Genomic DNA, 21,938 nt, shown 5'->3' with positions numbered 1-21,938 from the left:
ATCGATAGGTAAGTTTACTAAAATTCATATATATGTTTGTTCGTGTAATAGCATGTATTTACTATGCTGAAGGCCACAGAGAGGCTAATGGCAGTCATTCTCTTTGTAAGGTGTAATTGACCTCATATAGCAATATGCCATTTTTTGTGACCAAAATATATTTGAAAAGATAAATATGTGCTGTTAACAGTGAAGTTCAATAAAATATATTTTTGAAACAGGAAATATATCAAGTTTAAAACTTCATATACTAATACTAATGGACTGAAATATATAGATGTCCAATATGTGTATATTTAAATGCTTAAAAAATTCAGTGTGTGTGTATATATATATATACATATATACATATTGTGTATATGTACATATGTTTCTCTGTGAGAGGAAAGAGACCTAACAGAACAATTTCTAGCTTGTGATTCAGTTTGGTTCTATGCATATTAATGTGTAAATATCTTTTATTAGCAGACTAGGAGACAGATTTCAATGAAAGGTTTTCAAGTGAGTGTTATTCACAACATAAAAAATGCTTTCAACGAACAAATGGTTTAAATATGTCAGAAATTTGGAATAATAATCATTTTAATAGCATAAATTTGTATAGCCATAATACTGGGATTTGTTCCAGCACACACTCACACAAAAATGAATATGTTCTTTGACAAACAGGGAATCTAGCTCTTGGAGCCAAAACAGCCCAATCTTCTACATTCACTTTTCTTGGATCGGCTGAACACGCTGTGGATGGAAACAGTAATTCAAATTTTGCGCTTGGGTCATGTACTCATACTAACACGGAGCATAATCCATGGTGGAGAGTGGACTTGGGTAGTGACTACACAATATCCTGTGTCACCATCACTAATCGTGGGGACTGTTGTGGAGAGTGGATATCTGGTGCTCAGATCCGTATTGGCAACAGCCTGCATATGAACGGCAACAACAATGAGCTGTAAGGACTGCTCTTGCTTTTTCAAGTTCAAATTTTTTTTTTCAGAGCTAATATGTGACTTCTTCATGTCTCTGTGTATCTGAAGTGCTGCAACAGTTTGGTCTATCCCAAATGGAGCCTGTGACGAGCTTCCACAAAGGAATCAGCGTCGCCCTGGCAACCAACCAAAGGCACCTGCACGCACTCTCCACAGGCTGATCGGTCACAGCTGATTCTAATCAACCACAGCCTGTTTAAGCAGCGCGTGCTGGAGCACACAGACAGACTCTGGTCTCGAGCCGAATGCATCTCTGGACTAACTCCTATTCTCTTGTTCTTCCTAGAAAGCAGCGAGTGACCGATCAGCCCACCTTTGGTTTTGGAGCACGAACGGACATCCACTTTCACTCGGAGTTGAACACGCAGCACTTGGAGCACCAGCCACCCTGCACCGGCTCACCTTTTTCTGTTAATTTCTTGCACTGTAAATAAATCCACCCTCCGGGGCATTGTTTCACGAAGCCACCCTTGTCGAGTGATTCTTCACCCCGTGACAAGCCACAGAAGCATTTACATTTAAGCCTATTAAGGGACGATATGTCAACATAGTTCTGCCTGGGATGTTTAAAATTCTCATCTTGTGTGAGGTTGAAGTATATCGCACGTGAGTGAGAAAATATGATGTGATTTAGTTTATTCTGTATGTATTAATATCTGAATAACTGTTTAATTGCTGTTTTATTAAAAAAAATACAAATGCACTACTAAAAGTAATTTTAACACACAAACAAAGCTGGCACACTTTTACACACACAAAGGAACCGCTCTACATTACATATAATATTTAAAAAAAAAAATGTTGTTTTAATATTAATTATTTTTGGTGAGGAAAAACTAACACATTTTTGAGAACAAAAGTTTGACTTTGTGTGTTAGTGCTTATAATTTTTTTTTCTGATTTCATTGTCAGAATGAAGTAGGATGTGATGAAGAACCATAGTCAACAGAGATCCTCCAAGGGAAGACAAAAAAAAACCTTTGCATTACATATTTGTTTTTTAACTTTTTTTTTGGTTTCTTTTAACATAACTCTGAAATACAAATTCAGTCCATTGAGTGTATTTCCATTAAGTAAATACTTCACATTTAAGGAGAGGAAAGGGACGGGGGGGAGAGTAGCATTCACTGCAAAGCACTTCATATCTACTTGTGTACCATCTATTTTCCTCTGTTTTGACCCATTCTTATAAAATGTACCTTTTCTCTAAGACTAAGAATGGATACATTTATTTGTATGGTTTTATTGTATCTGCATCATATAAAACCCTGTATGTTGTATTGGGCTCTTACCATTAATTTTACTAACATATGTCCATGTATTGTGCATAACTACCAAAATGTAAAAGGAGTATGGAACATGGTGGAAGCAATCATGCCATATGTTGTAATAAATGGTTTTATTAGTGTATCAGAAGCAGGAACTTGATGAAAATCCACTGGATACAGTTAATATGAGAAAACAATTAAAGACACTGGAACAACAAAAAATGTGTTTATTTATTTATTCACATTTTCTTTGACATCCAAGAATACATCCACAAATGTTAGTAACCACTGGTTCTTGAGTTGAGGGACAAAATATGTTCTACATACTAAAGTCTAATGGAAATCTGTATACTCAGATCATTAATTCCTTCCCAGTCAACAATTTGATCTCACAGTGATCTCACCCTTAGCTCCCAGGATTCTCATGATGTGGTTACAATGTGAGGTCACAGCGAGTTAAAAGTGTAACCGCACAGCGCACTCGACCGTTCGTAAAGCCGTTCTGATGTAAACTTTAGAATTCATGAAATTGTTCGTATTTTCAAAATGTTAATTGGTACGAAAGAAATGTACACCTGCTCCCTACCACGTGTAAATGGTGCGTGAAATGTTGTTATTTTAGCAAACTGATGACAGAATTTTGTTGCACTGCCATTATAATTACAAGTTCATTTGCCCTTGCCCTCTATTTGTTTTTTTTATAGCTAAGTTGATAACTGTAAAACACAGCACTCGTCACTAGGCGTGTTTCCATTACAGATTTACGCAAAACTTTGGCGATATTTTATAAATGTCATTAAAAATAATTGCAAAATGACAACGTTTCCATTAACCGATGTGATGCGACTAAAACGTAATTTGTTCCTCTCGCGATAAGTCATGTCAACGGTGAGATTTGGTGGGATTTGGACAGATTTTGGCTTTATTTAATGAAAAGAGGCGTATGTTTGTATCTTTACAGAAGCAGGTTGGAGAGCCGCTTCAGAAACGTGTGCGATGCTGCTGGTATAAACATAACATCAGCATACACATTCTAAGCATTAATATCAGGGAAAGCCCCTTATAATTGAGAATGCCTAAGTATGAAGTGTTTCTTGGAGTTTATAGTACATTACAGAATGATCATATGAATTTTAACATGTGCCATGTGACCTGTAAATGCGAAAAAGCCATTTTCATTGCAGTTTTGCGAAATATTCCTTTTTCGATTGCCTGAAAGACCACCTTATGCAAGCTAATAACTTTTTTGCGATATATGGGAGTTTATGCGAAATTGACGCGCATCTTGAAGGGTAATGAAAACGCGTCTACTGTCACTAATTACCCAGCTATACATAAAGGAGGGGCGGGACAAACCATTCTACAACAACGAAGAAGTCAATATTACTGGTGAGTGCTTTTTTATAATTAGTAAAATTCTTAAAAAATAAATGCGAGTAATACGTTGCCGTCGTGGATAGCAACCAAAACATCTCAGCGGGAAAAACGCTGTGCCACCAAAGCATTCTCAAGCGCCACCAGCTGTCCATTTTCAGAAGAGCGGCTGACATTTTTTGCGTCTGGCTAAAAACACTTTGGTCGACATACGTTAATTAAATATTTATTGTTAGGCATATGGCCTATTAATCTTTTTTTTTTTGCATACAGCACATTTTGCGTAGCTGTAATTCATAGGCGGGGATCACGCTAATTTTACGCTCTAATATTGGTCAGTAATATCGCAAACATCATGTTGAAGTTAATCTATTTCTACAATTCAGTTACCTTGTTTATTTTGATTTCCTTTCAGTCTGGTGTTTGCATTTGACAATTTTAATTTGATGGATACATTCTGCTTCTGGTGTTGTTTTGGTGACTCCTTTTCGATTCTTAACTCCTATTTCTTTGTCCCCTTGAAAAGACTTGACACATCCCGAAACACAGAGAACAATATGTCATAGCAATCAGTTGCTAACAACGTGAAAATAACTATTAGTTAAACAAAATATGAAACAAATCATGCATCCATGCTTCCACAAAACATGCTTGTATAGTTACTGAAATATGATCATGAGTTAGTAAAGTAGTCTAATAATGATCTGATATAGGAAGTATAATAAATACTGATATGCAACCTAAAGCAACGACTAGCTGAAACATTCTAGAACTAAACTGAACACACTTATGATTTTAAATGCTGACTGTAAACAAAGACTGGACGCGACCGTCTCTGACGTGTTTGGGTGTGATCAGTTGTATCAAGTCACATTCATAATCAGCCTTACAGTCCTGTAGTGTGTTCCTGGCTAAAAGGATTAGTTCACTTCCAGAACAAAAATTTACAGATAATTTATTCACCCCCTACTCACCTAATTCTATGTCTGAGCTGGCAAGATGTACACCTTCACATGTACTTTGCCATGTGCCAGGCCAGGCCACAATGCACAGTGCATTAAAATATCATATCAGCATATGTAAATAGCAATTAAAGAAACCACTCACTATTTCTCCAGTGTAACAATTCCAAGGCCCAGAACAAAACAGAAATTCCACAGTCAACAGTCCCCAACACAAAAGTGCATCAAAATAGTGATGTTCGATTCCTAAACGAACTGTTCTTTGAGCCTATTTATAGGTAGTAACCGAACTGAATTGAACTTTAGTTCCGGGCTGATGATGCAAGATGCACAGCTGTCGAAAGAAACAAGAAAGACTGGCAGTTTTGATGAGGAGGATGCATCTAACTTTTATTGTATAACTATACACAAAAACAACAAAATACAAATAAATAAAATAATTGAATAAAAAAAATCACTTAACTCAAATACGTATTAAGTAATAAAATGAATAAACAGAGAAGGCTGACTACAATCAGCTTGCTTCCATTTAGTGAGAAAAGCCTATACTCTACACCTGCTATCTACACAATTCTTCTGGTCTGCAGTGACGAGAGGACAACGTTTGAGCTCAGTATCTGAGCAAAAGCAGAACCAATTCATGAAAGAACAATGTATATTTAAAAGCACACTTCCAGTTTTGTGTGAGGTAGGAAGGAAATCCCCTTGCGAGTGGAGAGATTCGTGTTTGCGCATTCCATGGATGCGCTATCGTGTTACATTATTGCGCTCTCAACATTTGTCATTAAGATTACTGTCACGAATCTGGTCGGTGCTCTGCGGACCGCTCACCACCAGATGTCACTCTCACCTTTTCATTGCACTCTGACTGTTACTTTGCACTTCGGACTGCATCTCCCATCCTCCACCGCACTGATTGCGTCAGCCCCCATGACCAATCAGGCTTCCTATAAAGCCCCGGACTTTCCCAGTTCATGTCACGGATTGTTGTTAGTGTTTTCCCATTGTTTAGCGTTTCCTAGTTCCTAGTTCCTAGTTCCCAGTGTTTTGTTCTCCCGCCTGGTTATCTCGTTTTCGACTGTCTAGCCGCCTGCCTTTTTGGACTATCTTTCGTTATTGGATTATTCTCTACGATTGCCTGTGATATTCCTGTCTGCTCCTGCTTTGACCCTGCCTGTACGACCATGTCTTTGTCTCGCCCCTTTAATAAAAGCTCGCGTATGGATCCGCTCGCCTCTCGCCTCTCATTCCCCGTTACAATTACACTATAGAAACCGCCTAAAATTAAGTATAAAGAAGAAGATCCGCCACTGCCAGATGCAGTTAGAAATTTTGTAAAAATGAGCCTATAGCTAGATACAGTATTTGGTAGGGGGGGGGGGCACCTGGGGTGGCCAGCCAGATTTCAGGGGGGGGAAGGGGGGCAGTGTCACCCCTGGCCACAACGTAGACACGCCCCTGGTGTTGAGGAAAGTAAGAGTTAAAACTCTGCAGTACACCTACCCTCCAGGACTGGGTTTGGCTGCAGGCAGCGGTCTCCAGTGCAAAGGGAATCACCTACACATCCTATGCACCATTAACCAGAGGCAAGTGGAGAATCTCTATCTCGACTTTCCTAGTGAAGTAAGTTGAAGTGACTCTGCACAATGGGGACAAGTCCTTAGACACTTATGCCATACTGGATGATGGGTCTGAAAGAACAATCCTTCTGCACCCTTCTGCCCAAACACTGAGAGCCTAAAGCTGAGAACTGTGAGACAGGATGTTCAGACTTTAATGGAGCTACTGTACTCAAGCCACTGCCCCTTTTGTCTAAAAGTGTAAAGTCTCTTCTCATAGTAAATTAATATTATTATTATTATTATAAATAATGATGTGCTTCTACACCATTTGCCACTAACAATAATAATAAAAACTAATTAAAATATTTTGATTTTGGCAGACGTATTAGGCGGAGGTGGAACGGGATGTGGAGTTTTCTTTACAGCGCTATGCAGCAGTATCTTAGCCGTCTTAGAGTCTTCAAAACACAAGCAGCAGACTGGTTTGTTTTATCCAAGGCCATTAAACGGCACTAGCATAGTTTAGTACAGGGTTACCAGGCTTTCACAACAAAACCTGCCCAATTGCTAGCCCAAAACTAGCCCAATTGTGTTTGGGGGTTGGGGTCCCCTGTTAAAAATCATATCTTGGGGGATAAAATACACATTTTTTTTTGTTGCGGTTTCCCTGGTATATTCCCTGGTTAGACCAACTCTAAAATGGAAGACATTTTATACATTACCTATTTATATCTTTATTACATCAAGCCCCCATTTTGTGCATTTATTTTTTAATTTTTTTAAAAGGTCTACACTTTCCTGTCTTCTTCTAGCAAGTGCCATGCTGCATTCATAGAAATGCAGAAGAGTATGCTGTAAAGAAAACCTGGGTATTAACCCTCTGGGGTCGAAAAACGCGCCGGCGCGGTTTGTGGCCGTTTTTCTGATAACGCCAAAAAGAACTTCAATTTCTCCGTCATTTTTGATCGTACAGATAAGAGCAATACATCAATGGAATCTGTAGGGAATTCACTTTTATTTGTGTACACTCATAGTAACAACAACACTCTGTGGTTTTGTGAAATAAAGCAAACAAACAGGGTATGCAGTTTGCTGCGTTGTTCTCTGTGATCGTCATTAAAACAGCTGAGTGACACATGCAGGGCCTGTCAAGAAAATGCCTTAAAAGCACTGCAGAAAGTCTTTTCAGAAGACTGCTGTTGCCTCAGGTGCTTTTCATTGATCTGGCAGTGCCATACACAGTGGTGGAAATAGTGCAAAAAAGGCTTCAAGAACTGAGAACAGAAAGTAAATTTAAGGTTGTCTTTGAAAAACCAAAGGAGCAGGCTAAGGCTGCTGGAATTGAATTCCTGACAAAATATCTGGTGAGTCAAGACCCAGAAAAATACCTGCAAGGTATAAGATCAGTTCCAAGGCAACAGGAGAAGATCATCACCCTGAGAATTTGGAGGAGTTCTACTGAACAGGGTGTATCGGGTCAATAATACACAACTGTGCAGCCAAATCCGGTCTGTAACCTACTGGCCAATATGACATTCTTCATTGGACTACTGGAATGGACGCAACATAATGCACACGTTTTTGAAAACAGGGTTCACCTTTACAGAGAAAAAGTGTGCAGTACTTGGCTGGCCTTCATCTGCCCACATGAGGTGGATCTATATAGAATAAAACAGCTTGCTTTAAGTGACTGATTTGAATTTGGCGCTGACTTCACGAAATTGACTTCACAACATCTTTATCTCATGTGAGTGAACATCATTTTAAACATGATGAAAGTACTGTTCATTTCTTGTAAGTACATTTTGTGTTATGTTTAAAACCTTTTAAACAAAGGGAACATCATTTTTTAAAGTAATATTTAAGTAATATTTTTAAAATTAAGTTTGTGAATGGGATGTTATGCAGGACAGAATCTGAACATATGATTATGAACATATAGTATCAATATGATTAAGAACGTAATTTTTTTTTTTCAAAGTTGAATAAATGCTTCTTTGTCATGCTTTGTGTGTTCAGCTTTATGTGTCCACCCTGTCATTTGCTGGTCCACCCTGTCATCTTGATATTTTAAAATAATTATTTAAATAATAATTCAATCATATCTATATAATCCAGTATGTGCAATAGCTAGGTGTGGGGGCAATTTGTGTCTCAGGTCTGACAGGGATTGTAGGTGGGGGGAGTGAGTTATCAGCACTCTCTCCACCTTCAATACCACAACTGAGATGAGACCCTTGAGCAAGGCTCCGAACCGCCAACTGCATACAGTGTGTGTTTGCGTGTTTATTCACTACCCACTGCTATGTGGTTTATTCACTACCCACTGCTATGTGTGTGCACTTGGATGGGTTAAATGCAGAGCACAAATTCTGATCATGGGTCACTGTACTTGGCCACACGTCCTTTCCTTTCCTTTCCATCTATTGTTCAGGTAGAATATAGCCTGAGGTAAAAAGCTGTTCTTTTGCCACTTAGTGATGAATGTCCCTAGGGGCTCCATAGAATCCAATAATGGGAAATGACACTTCCACTGAAATGTGTATAATGTTCCAATAAACCTATGCAAAAAGATAATAGCAAAAAATATTCCATGAAAATTATCCTGTTGCATTACATATAGGGGGTTTATTTGGACAGGTCCATTTTCACCCACCTGCCTGGATTCCCACATATCTTCTGAAATACCCAAAGTCACTAAAATGGGTCTAACACACCTACACCATCAATACTGTGTGTGCAATGCTACATGTCATAGAAGCATGGACAGAATAATTATAATTTATTTTAGTTGGTTGGTCCCACTTGCACCATGTTATTTTAATTAACAGAATATTTACATACTTTACTGAAAAACTGTATCAAATTGTCTTTTTTATTACATTTCTCAATAGGGTCTGGCTGCAGACATCTGAACCTGCACTCTCAGACACCTGCACTCTCAGACACCTCCACTCTCAGACACCTGCACTCTCAGACACCTGCACTCTCAGACACCTGCACTCTCAGACACCTCCACTCTCAGACACCTGCACTCTCAGACACCTGCACTCTCAGACACCTCCACTCTCAGACGACTGCACTTCCGGAATTGACGTCACTTGCAGTCGATTTTATTTCTACTTTATTTTAGTTATTTATTTTTTTTAATTGAATCTCTCAACATTTTACAACAGTAGCCAGGTGGTGAAGACAAGAAAAAAGAAAATAAATTACAGTGTCACTCGCAATCGCCACCTGCACTCTCAGCTACCTGCACGTCACTTGCAATCCACACAAATAGTGCGTGTTGCCAATGGAGACAAGACGCTGTGGTCATTAAACGATTAAAACTAATTTAATAGCATAACGTACAGGGTCCTAACGTCGTCTGTAGAAGATAAAAACAAGACCACGCAAATCCGTGGCCACAGAACAGCAGAATATGAACGAATATGAATATAAAGCAGAATATGAACGAGAGATTATGAAGTCTCTGGTTAAGCGTTTTCCTCCCGTAGATTAACACTTAATATGGCTTAATGTATTAAGATGCAATAAAAGATCAAATTCGATATACAGTTTATTAATATAATGTATATGTAGGCTATATAGTGTTTTCCTTCGCAAAACGTGGCATAATGTGGCATAACGGATTAAGATGATAAAGACTAAACTCAATATGCTCCTATTCATTATTAAAACAACTACACACAAGCAGGTGAGCCCAGAATAAACGCAACGCCGCTTATATTCACGTTTTCCCATAAAGAATAATCTCTATAGCTGTTTTAATTGTCTTTTGTTTATATTGGTTTTCTATGGGAGGAAAACGTCTATTAACGCATTGCGTTCACGTCTGTTTGCCTATACAGAGTTGGTCCTTTTAATATCACATAATGCCTTTCTTATGGCGCGTATATATATCTGCTGGTTTATTGTTTGACAACAGTAAGGTTTATATTGAATTTAGTCTTTATCATCTTAGTCCGTTTTGCCAAATTAAGCGTTTGCTGGGCAAGTATGAAAGTGAAAGTTTGCATTCATGGCCATATGCTTGACAGAAGTACATTAAATTAATAAACTATATTACAAATTTGATCGTTTAATGGCATTTAATGTATCTTAATACATTAAGCCATATCAAGTGTTAATGGTTTTCTACGGGAGGAAAAAGCTTAACGAGAGACTTTGCGCATTGCGTTCATATTCTGCTGTTCTGTGGCCACGGATTTGCGGGTCTTGTTTTTATCTTCTACAGATGACTTGCAGGACCCTGTACGTTATGCTATTAAATTAGTTTTAATCGTTTAACGACCACAGCGTCTTGTCTCCATTGGCAACACGCACCATTTCTGTGGATTGCAAGTGACGTGCAGGTAGCAGAGAGTGCAGGTGACGATTGCGAGTGACGTTGTAATTTAGTTTCTTTTTTCTTGTTTTTACCACTTGGCTACTGTTGTAAAATGTTGAGAGATCCAATTTAAAAAAAGAAATAACTAAAATAAAGTAAAAATAAAATCGACTGCAGGTGACGTCACTTCCGGAAGTGCGGTTGTCTGAGAGTGGAGGTGTCTGAGAGTGCAGGTACAGATGTCTGCAGCTAGACCCTTCACACATTTCTTGCAAGGAACCTCTGGGGATGGATCTAATCGGAAAACTCACTCGCACAGACAATGGCCATCAACATATATGGTAATGATCAATTGCTTGACCAAATGGCCACAGGTGTCACGCGTCGTGGTGTGCGGGGAATGAGGAGTATGACGAGGAGGTCCAGAGTATGCACATTTATTAAACAATCCACACGCAGGAACGGACAGGAACAGCAGGGAATCCAATGTGAAAACGACATAAACAGACTTTGACTAGACCAGAGTGACAACAACAATAACCGACAACCAAATGGTGAACACAACCAAACTTAAATACACCAACCAATCAGGGGGAAGACAAGTGTAACAGATTAAAACAATGACGTAACAATTAAAAACGGAACAGGAAAGACCAACTAAGGGCATACATGGGAGAAAAAAACACAAAACAGTCCACTGGGTGTGACATTACCCTCCCTCCCATAAGGTGTGACTCGCGCTGTAACAAATAGGGAGGGTGGGCGCCCTGGAGGCTCGTGCAGGGCAGACACAGGAGGGATAGGAGGTAAGCCTCCAGGGCGGGTCAGGGAGCTTGGGGAGCCACGGCGGAGCATACAGTCCATAGTGCCATGGCGGGTCAGGAAGCTCGGGCAGCCACGGCCGAGCACACAGTCTATGTGGCCATGGCGGGTCAGGGGTTTCGGGAAGCCACAGCCGAGCATACAGTTCAGGCGGCCATGGTGGGTCAGGGGGTTCGGGAAGCCACGGCCGAGCATACAGTTCAGGCGGCCATGGTGGGTCAGGGGGGTAGCCCCCCCCAAAAATTTTCTTGGGGGAACTTAGGACATTGTCAGCCCAGGAGAGTACAGGAAGGCCGGGCTCGGGAGGCGCAGGCACAGGAAGGTGCTCGGGAGGCGCCAGCACTGGAGGGCACTCGGGAGGCGCCGGCTCTGGAGGCCGCTCGGGCGGCGCTGGCACTGGAGGGCGCACTGGAGGAATGGACGGGACCAGTGGAGACTTGGGAGAGCTGATCGGGACCAGCGGAGACGAAGGAGAGCTGGACGTGACCAGCGGAGACACAGGAGAAAATAATCCACTTGAGTCCATAATGTCCTTAATATGAATGTGGCTTGCCATATTCGCAGCCTGTAATCCAGAGCACGGGGGCGTGGCTGGAGTCCGTGAGCTGGCCGATGCCGGAGACCATGAGCTGGCCGCGGGTTCTGGGCTGAGGATGAGGGAGGAGCTATGGAGAACTGGGGTGAGCGAGGGAGGACCGGAGGGAGTGAGCTCGTTGGAGCAGCACGTGGAGTACGCTGGCTGGTGGTAAGCTGGAGCGGCCGCGTGTTTTCAAATGGGGGGGAAGATTAGAATCTTTCACATTGACATAGAAATTGGAATGACAAAGAGCAAGAACATAGTTGATAAATTCCACAACCGGTTTGCGACAATCGTCAGGAGTTATAGAACAGAACAGTTTGTCATCGTTTAGCCCCATTTGAGAACATTGATCATGGCGTCGCTCCACCTCACCAGGTGAAAAACGCTCAGGAATTCCTCCACGTACTGTTCCAACAGCCTCTCCGCCTGTTGAATGTTCATGAGGAACTCCTCAGCCCAGAACATTTTGTTTGGTCGGTTAACAAGCTTCTCCACTTGGAAGTAAGTCTGCAGAGGAGGTCACACACTGTATTATTGTTATAAGCATGAGGCATAAGTAAACATGAACCTAGCCAACATGTCCTACCAACCAATACACCTGTATAGGTTGTTTGTCACTTCCCTGAAATAAAACCCATTGGAGTGTTTATTGACAACAGGGCATTTTGATATTAATGCATTGTACACTTTTATCTGCGTTATAATTAGGGTTTCGTGTAGCTCAAATGGTAGAGCGTGGTGTTGAGATATGCAATCATGTTATCATCCGATCATGGGTTCAATCCCAAGAAATGCATGTATATGCACTATACATCACTTTCTAACACGTCTGCCAAATGCATAAATGTAAATGTGTTTTGCGAAATGGAAATAGGACAAACGATGGGTAAGGGACCTTGTGAAAAGTCCACACATTGCATTTAAATGAACACACATTTTGATTGGTCAAGACAGTCATATGTTTTAATGACGAGAGACGCAACACGACACGGCCTTTATTTTTATGCCTGCTAGAGGGCACTTAACTTTAAAATGTAAATATAGATCGTAATAAGGTGCTTGCACAAATAATCTATAGGGCCATTTTTTGGAAGAGGACAGTCTCAACCTAGTCCACTGCCTTAATAGGACAAAGAAGAATTGTGAAGAAGTCACAACTTAACACAAACACCAGTTAAAACGGAACACTGGTGGCCAAATCATTGAGAAGTCTTCTGTGTTTTATTATGGGAAAGGGTTGGGTCATGTTAACTTCTGCCTCACAATGCAAGCAGCTAGTTGTATCTAGCTGGACACCTACAGGATCTGGTGACTATGGTTGGTTGGCTGCTGAGTGGTTCTCACTGCCTTCATTTGTTGACTTTGGACTTCAGTTGGCACTGAAGGTTTGCACTTGTGGTCTGGGGGCTTATTACAGAAAGATTCTTATCTTAGGTCTAAACTTAAGATATGATACGTTAAATTTAGATTTTTCGCAAATTGGATGGATAACAAAATGGATAAACAAAACCTCTTAATTTTAGTGCCACAGAAATTGCCTTTTCTACCGAACTTATCAAAGTTTCAAAGCCGATACTATTTGGTAAGTTTTCACCTTAGCTCACTCACGAAGACCAAAGACAGGGAGTGGGCAAGACTTGCTGAAAATCTGTCTGTGGTGTCCGGCGTTAACCGTAATATTATGTTGCGTGGCAGTCTGTATTTACTTTTAAGTGTTTTGGGTCCTCCAAGGTATGTTTCTGAGCCAGGGGATACTCAACTGTCCTGCACCTGTCCTAATCATAACCTCTGGCTAATGATCAAACTGTTAAGTTTGTGACCATGACATCCACTTACACTGGTCAGCACGGTGTAACGAGGCCAAGTTAGAATCCATTTGTGGTAGTTTATTAAAGGTAGTTGCAACAAACAGGCAATAAAAGGCAGGCAGAGGGTCAAAACCTAAGTAGCAGTTCAATCAGTCAACATACAAGGGATTAATCCAAAAGGCAATGGTGAGCAGGCAGTAGGTCCAAACCAAAACATCAGTCCGATCAGGCAAACAAAACAAAAGGGGTAATCTAGGTAGTCGAGAAACAGGGAACCAGACAGAATCACACACAGAATAAGCAGACAGAAACAACAGGATAACCGCTCGAGAACGGTATGTTTCCACTACAGCGTAGCGAGCTGAGCAGAGCTTTTCCATTCATTCCTATGGAAGCTGATCGTAAATGCTCACGGGGTGCATTATGGGATTGAAAGCGGCATGGAGAAAGCATTGAGAGCGGCTTATTTACCATCAATTTCACACGCCCCAAAGCAGTGGCATTGTAGCATTGCTGGTGGCACTGAGCGTGGATTTGACGCTGTAGTGGAAATGCACCGTAAGGCAGGTAAACTGGCAATACTTTGCAATGAGCACTAGTAAGGTCTCTGGTTATAAACAGGAAGTGTGTGCAAATGAAGCAGAGGGAGTGGAAGACAGTCAGTACTCGGGTAAGGCTCTCTCTTATCAAACATTAATTCAAGTGTAATAATTCTCAATATTAATAACTTTTTTTCATAACTGGAGATAGATGAAATAAAAAAGGTAATACAAATAAGTTAATCTTGTTGTATTGCATAAAAAGGAAAGACAGTAACACACAGGAACACTTCTGTCATTGCCATTAACTGCTGTTGCTGAACCAGTGGGGGACCCTACTTGTGAAAAAAAAAGAAGTAATTTTATAAAATAAAACTTTAATATAATAACAATGCCAATAATGCATTCCCTCTGCATTCCTTTGTTGCATAAATGAAGATGAATGTTAGGAATTAAACTTAATTTATTAAGTTTACTTGACCCTCATTAAGCTGCAAACCCACATGACTTATTTCTGCAGAATGCAAAAGAAGATAGTATAATGAATATCCAGTTGGGTGAATTCAGTACAAAAGAAGAGAATGTTGTGACTCTCTTTAACCTAATAAAGCACTGTCACACCCCTGTGGACTGTTTTGTTGGCGTTTTCCCTCCTGTGTCCTTATGTGGTCTTCCTGTTCCGATTCTTGTTATGTCATCACTTGTTAATCATGTACATCTGTCTATCTCATTAGTGTTCCTATATAAGTTTGATTCAGTTCCTTGTTGAATGTCCGTTCTTATAATGTTATTTGATGTTAGTATCGTTGTGTTGGCTTGTGTTTTCCCCGCTGTTCCTGTTTGTTCCTGTTCCCCTGTTGGATTATTATATTAAAGCACGTTTTCATTATTTCCTCGTCCCTGCGACTCCTTCCCGCACACGACCCCTGACAAGCACAAAAGTGTGTCAGAAAAAACTGATAATTTCTCAAGGTGATTCAATCAGTTAACCTAATTTTAAAGCAGTTTTATATAGTCTGCTCTGCTGTGTGACATCCAGCACTTACCAGTTTCACTCCATTGACCTCAACAGTTATTCTCATTTATGTAGTGGGACTAACAACAACCATAAAGTCTTGTTAAGTCTTTGTGTGAGGATATTAAATCCATGTCCATTTTTTTTTTTGACACATCCTAGGTGGTTTTACCAGAATTACTTGCATGTACCATAATGTAACTAATGTAATTCTGTAGATATAAGCAGTGAGGATAACAGCGGTCCAAGGAAGCCATGTCTACATCCTGGACCTGTGTCTTAGATGTGACCAAAAGGCTGCTCACCTCACAGGCACGCATCTTGGAAAGTGGAAATAGAAATTTTTATTTTTCCACATATACAGCTGTCAAGGTACACAAATAGTCCATCAAATAAAATGAAATGATAAAAATAAAAATGATTATCATTGCTGGTTACTTGGTTGCTATAATTCTGTTACAGCAATGTTTATTTTTTCATAGGATGCAACATTTATCAATAAGGTCATGCATTCATTGTGCTTTTAACAAGGATGTGTACCTGGGTGTAAATTGTATGGACACCACTGCTGTAAGTAATCACCCTAACAGTCATCCTGCATCTCTTGATGATTAGTCAAAACAACTAACTTTTTAAGTTGTATTGTTATATTTCACTAATATTCTTTTGTTCTCTCTCTCTTTTTCTCCCTTTGGTTTGTCAACTTCAGCTAAACAAAAAGCCACCAGGACGCTGCATCTTTTGTAATGTAAGTGCATTTAAGTTTATTTAAAGCTGCACATTCATGCATCAAGTTAAAGTCATTAGTAATTTCTTAAAGTGCACCTTCCTCCAAAAATTTAAGTTCTGTCATCATTTACTCACTCTGTTGTTTTAAAGCAGTATTGCTTACTTTTGCAAAAAAAAAAAAAAAAAAAAAAAAGATTTAGAAGAACATTTCACCTGTTTTTGTCTGTACAATGAAAACAACATTGGATGCCATTGACTTTCATAGTATTGACAAAAAACACTATTATTTAGGGGTTTTTAATATATATATATATATAATATATATTTACATTTTAATTGTTATTTTCTTTCTCACTTAGATCATGGAACAAAAAGTAGGCTGGCATCTGAAATGGAAACATCTATTAAAGTGCCTCCGCAGTATAATGCAGGATGGTGGAAGGTGCAGAAGAACAGTGATCAGGCAGAGCTCTACTGTTGCCCCTTAGGGAACTGATTTATAATCTACTTAAATAAATGCTGCTCTTTTAAAAGCATTGTTTAAAGGATCCTGAAAAAATATATCATGGTTTCCTCAAAAATATAAAGCAGCACAACAGTTTTCAAGACTGCTGATGATAAGAAATGTAGTTTTGAGTTCTTTCAAAAACACTGACAAATCTTACCGACCCTAAACTTTTAAACAGTAGTGTTTTCTGCTTTTTTTTTTTTTTTTTTTTACATGGCTGTGAATAAAAGAAAGTATTCAAAATTTATGACTCTTAATTTATTACTTCTACTTTCAGCGTGCAATTATTCTGCATATGCACTAATAGTAATATTGTAGCATTTTTCAGGTAAAAAGTAAAAGCAAACTAATTTTGTTATTTGTTAAGGCCACAATGGCCATTCACAGGTGCCCCCACCCAGCCCACAGCATGCCCACACTTTCCCCACTGTGCCCACACCCAGCCCACAGAGTGGATATACTGTGGGAATTGTTATGGGCCCACAATCGGCCCCATTGGGGGCCCACTTTGCTTTGTGTGGGCTAGACCACACTTAACACACTCTTTTGGGCTGTCCCACTCGGGCCCCACATGGGCCCCATAGTGTGGGGCCCACACATGCCCCGCATTTCACGCCGGCATCGGGGCCCACACGGGCTAGATTTTTGGCCCGCAGTAATATTTTAAGGTTCGAACCATCAAAATAAAGTGTTAGCATAAATTTAGCAAGCACACTACTAATAATAATTACTGCTAGCTGACATGTAGTTGCAGAGTTACTTATCAAGAGCTGTCTAAAGGTTACCATCAACATAATCAAACTGATATTACAATAAAAATAGTTTCATATTACACATTCATCTGATCTGATACCTGATCATAAGGCTTTTTGAGAAAAAAAGTATTATTATTATTATTATTATTGTTATTATAAGTTGTCTTTGTCTGCTTTAAGTAACACAAGTAACATGGCAAAATATGAGACTTATAATAGGTTATAACTATGAGAAGTATAATGGATGCAAGTGGATGCAATGTGTTGATTGTGTGTTATAAATCATCATACTCTTAAAAGCTATAATCACAAATAAGTAAATATTATAATACATTAAAACTGTTCTTATGAATACTCATGAGATGATACAACATATTATAAGTTTTTTTTTATAATGCATTATGCATTCATTATAATGCCTTAGGAATACCCTTATAATGTATTATAAATACGGGCTTCATAGAAAGTGTTACCAAGTTTTTTTTCGGAATATGGCCTATCAGATGCTTGGCGGTTTTTGAATCCCCAGAGAATATTCCTTTTTCTCCAGTGTCCATCATTCTTACTCTCGAATTGATTATTTCATTTTGGATAATGCCTTACTTCCCAGTGTTCAACCTTGCACATACCAAAGTATTATCATATCGGACCATGCTCCTCTTATTCTTGACCTGACTTTTTTTGAATTTGCCTTCCCCTAGGAGGAACTGGCGTTTTAGTACTTCACTCTTGGCAGATGAGAACTTTGTTTTCTTCATTGCTGATCAGATTTATTTTTTTCTAAGCATCAATAAATCACCAGATGTTTCAGACTCAGTAGTGTGGGAGGGTCTTAAGGCATATATAAGAGGCCAAATTATTTCATATGCTACTACTAAAAGAAAAAGTTCCAAAGAAAAACAAATATGTCTTGCTAATGAGATTTCTAAGTTGGATGAACAATATGCTAGGTCTCCCACACCTGATCTGTATAACAGGCACCTTAAATTGAAGTCGGAGCTCGATTTACTTTCGACTAATGAGATAGAGGGCCTTTTGAGGAGAACCAGGAGTGCCTTTTATGAAAGTGGGGAGAAATCTGGGAAAATATTGGCTAATCAGTTACGTGGGTTCCAGGCAAAACAAATTATTAGTAGTCTTCGTTTAGATAATGGGGAGATCTCAACTGATCAAAGTATTATTAATGAAAAGTTTAGAGACTTTTACTCCACTTTGTATACCACTGACTCCTTTCTGTGGGAGGATACTGAAAATTTTCTTGGCCGATTAAATGTCCCCATCTTATCTTCTGATGCCTGTTTCCTTTTAGAAGAACCAATCTCACAGGAGGAAGTGATAGCTGCGCCATTGAGTCTTTTAAGACTGGTACTCTTCCCCCAACTTTAAATCAAGCATATATCTCTCTATTGTTAAAAAAGGATAAAGACCCTTTGAATTGTGCTTCATATAGGCCCATTTCTCTGCTCAATTCTGATGTAAAAATTTTAGCGAAGGTGCTTGCCTCAAGGCTAGAAGATGTTCTCCCCACTATCATCTCTCCTGACCAAACAGGTTTTATAAAGAATTGTCAGTCTTTTTTCAATTTTCACCATTTACATAATGTAATATTCTCAGCATTAGTCCATCCCAGAATGTGTTGTTTCTTTGGATGCTGAGAAGGTGTTTGACAGGGCAGGGTGGGAGTATTCTTTTTTTAGTTTTGGAAAAATTCGGATTCAGCCCAGCCTTTCTCTCTTGGATTAAATTACTTTATAGTGCTCCCTCTGCAGTAGTCCTGACCAATGGTCTGTCTTCTCAACCTTTTAACCTGCATCGTGGAACCCGACAGGGTTGTCCGTTGAGCCCATTATTATTTGCCCTTGCTATCGAGTCCTTAGCAATTGCTTTACGAGAATGTCAACAGATTACTGGAATTACACATGGTGGGGCAGTGCATAAAGTAACTTTATATACAGATGACCTATTGCTAACTCACAAACCTCTTTACCTGCTGCACTATCCTTACTTGAGAATTTTGGTCAGCTCTCTAGCTACAAGCTCAATCTGGGTAAGAGTGAATGCTTTCCAATTAATAAAGTATGCAATTTCCAAGTAATAAAGACATGCAGTTACAGTACCCCAACATACCATTGAAGGTAGTTAAAAATAAATTCACTTAAATTGGTGTCTGTATCACTCGTCAACATAATCATCTGTTTAAACATAATTTTGGTATGCTCCTTGAACAAATTAAGAAAGATCTTTCTAAATGGTCTCCCTTAAAGATTTCTCTAGTCGGACGCATTAATTCTATTAAGATGGTGGTGCTTCCTAAATTTCTTTATCTCTTTCAGCGTTTACCTCTGTTTATTCCGCTATCGTTTTTTAAATCTTTGGATTCTGTTATCTCTTCCTTCATTTGGAATGGTAAACATCTTCGTTTGCGTAAAGTTTACCTTCAGAGGTCAAGACGAGATTGTGATATGTCCCTGCCTAATTTTAAGTTCTACTATTGGGCGGCCAACATATGAAATATACTGTATTGGTGGCATTATTATTCTTTACCAAACAAACCATCCTGGGTTGACATGGAAATATATGCACATAAGCAAATTTCCATTCCAGCACTTCTTGCAGCCAAATTACAGCTAATTTCTTATACTTTTGCTGACTGCCCAGGATTTGGACCCAATTTAGGAAATCATTTGGTTTTAAAGATTCATCTCTTCTTAGTCCCGTTGCCCGTAATCACTTTTTCTTGCCTTCAATGCAGGATGGGTCATTTAGGAACTGGTCTGACAAAGGAATAAATGCTTCAGAGATTTATTTATTGATGGTTTATTTGCTGTTTTGAACAGTTAGTATCACACTTTGGTCTTATTAAATCAGATTTCTTCAGAGTCTTGCAAATAAGAGATTATGTTAGGTCGTTTCTAGGAGATTTTCCAGTGATGTCTCCTGAAAACCCTTTAGATAGTTACCTTTCGTGTAACATAATATCTAAGGGCTTAATTTCCACCATTTATAATTTAATGATAAATCAGACGTCTTCTTCTTTAAACAGCATTAAAAGAGCTTGGGAGGAAGACCTTGGCAGCCCACTCAAATGTTTCCTGGTACTAGCTCCTTGTGCAATAGATGTCAGTGTGCTGAGGGTACTTGTCCAAAATTAGAGCATTTCTGGCGGTCAATATTTAACACCCTTTCTGTGGTTCTTCAGTACAGATTAGAGCCAGAACCACTTGTGGCATTGTTTGGAGTCACTCCAGAGCAGTCATTATTTTTAGCATCAATGTGTAAAATTCTTGCCTTCTCTTCTTTGTTAGCACGTAGAGCCATTCTACTAAAGTGGAAAGATCCTCTCCCACCTACACATATTCAATGGATTAAAGAAATGATGTCTTGTCTCTACCCAGAAAAGATTAGATACTCATTAAGAGGATCGGGAAAACAGTTCTTTAAGGTGTGGCGCCCTTTCTTTGATAATGTTACCGTGGCAGGGAGACGAGAGGCGAGCGGATCCACTTGCAAGCTTTTATTAATGGGACGAGACAGATACATGGTGAAAGCAGGCAGGGTCAGACAAACAAGCAAAGAGGAATAACGAAGGCTAGGCACAAGAGTAGTCCGTTTAACAGTCCTTGATAATCCAGAGGCGAACGAAATCCGTGAAGGGCAGAGACCAGAGAATAATCCAATAATCCGAAATAAGAGTCCAATAGGCAGGCAGCAGACGAACGCAAAACGAGATGGCCAGGCAGGAGCGTTAACACAGGGAACAAAGGAAACTAGGAGACTTGGAAACACTAACTATGACAATCACAACAATCCGTGAAGTGCACTGAGAAGGTCCGGGGCTTTTATACAGTCTCTGATTGGACGCGGGTGACACGAGTGGTGGCTGATGGGTAATGAAGTCCGGGGTGGAATGCAACAGACTGTGTGTGTAAGTAGAGTGAGGGCGACATCTGGTGGTGAGCGGTCCGCAGCTCACCGACCAGATCCGTAACAGATAATGTCAACACTTTTAAATAATGTCCTATTATTGATTTGAATTTATTTATTTATTTATTTTTCTTTTTTCTCTTATCCGAGTGTATATGTTGGTTTTTTGGCTAATGTAGATGTTTATGTATATATTTGTGTATGTATGTATGTATTTTATTATTATTATTTTATTTTTCTTTAAGCCTGTAATTCCTGTCTAAATTAATGGACAGCATGAATGCTACTTTGGGGATTTGTGGGTAAGGGTTGGGAGATGTGATATATCTTGGGAAAATCAATAAAAAATATTAAAACCAAAAACATCAAAACTTTGTTAGTATATATATATATATATATATATAAGCAAAAACACTGAAGAAGGAATAAAGACTATATTCTACTGGGAAAACAATGATACTTTAGTTGCCCCCACATACGGAAGTTAAATTTCAGATAGCACAGTCTAATTTAATGATCTCATGATTCTTTGGAAGTTATGTTTTTTAAGGGTGTAGACAGGGTGGGGATACCTTTAGTATAAAAACACTGACACTTGTTCTCCGTATCACTCACAAGAAGGGTAAGTTATTTTCACTTAACACCTTTATAGTCATTTTTAGATATCCTTCCAGTTACATGTATTTTCTGAGACTTGTTTTAAACCAAACAAAACTGTGGTTCTGCTTTAGTACATTTTAAAGAACTTGTGTAAAAAAAAAAAAAAACCT

The 21,938-nt window shown here is 39.2% G+C and overlaps 1 long non-coding RNA gene across 1 annotated transcript; it reads left to right on the top strand.

Annotated features, from left to right (window-relative positions):
- Positions 1-446: 446 nt before the first annotated feature.
- Positions 447-1,075, top strand: LOC127160892 (uncharacterized). The gene is made up of 3 exons (XR_007826879.1): positions 447-501; positions 670-952; positions 1,038-1,075. It is a non-coding gene; the product is annotated as an uncharacterized LOC127160892 (long non-coding RNA).
- Positions 1,076-21,938: the final 20,863 nt, after the last annotated feature.

Source organism: Labeo rohita, unplaced genomic scaffold (genome assembly GCF_022985175.1).
Source record: "Labeo rohita strain BAU-BD-2019 unplaced genomic scaffold, IGBB_LRoh.1.0 scaffold_49, whole genome shotgun sequence".
Taxonomy (NCBI): Eukaryota; Metazoa; Chordata; class Actinopteri; order Cypriniformes; family Cyprinidae; genus Labeo; species Labeo rohita.
The sequence above is the reverse complement of the archived record's forward strand: the minus strand, read 5'-3'. Positions and strand labels throughout refer to the sequence as shown.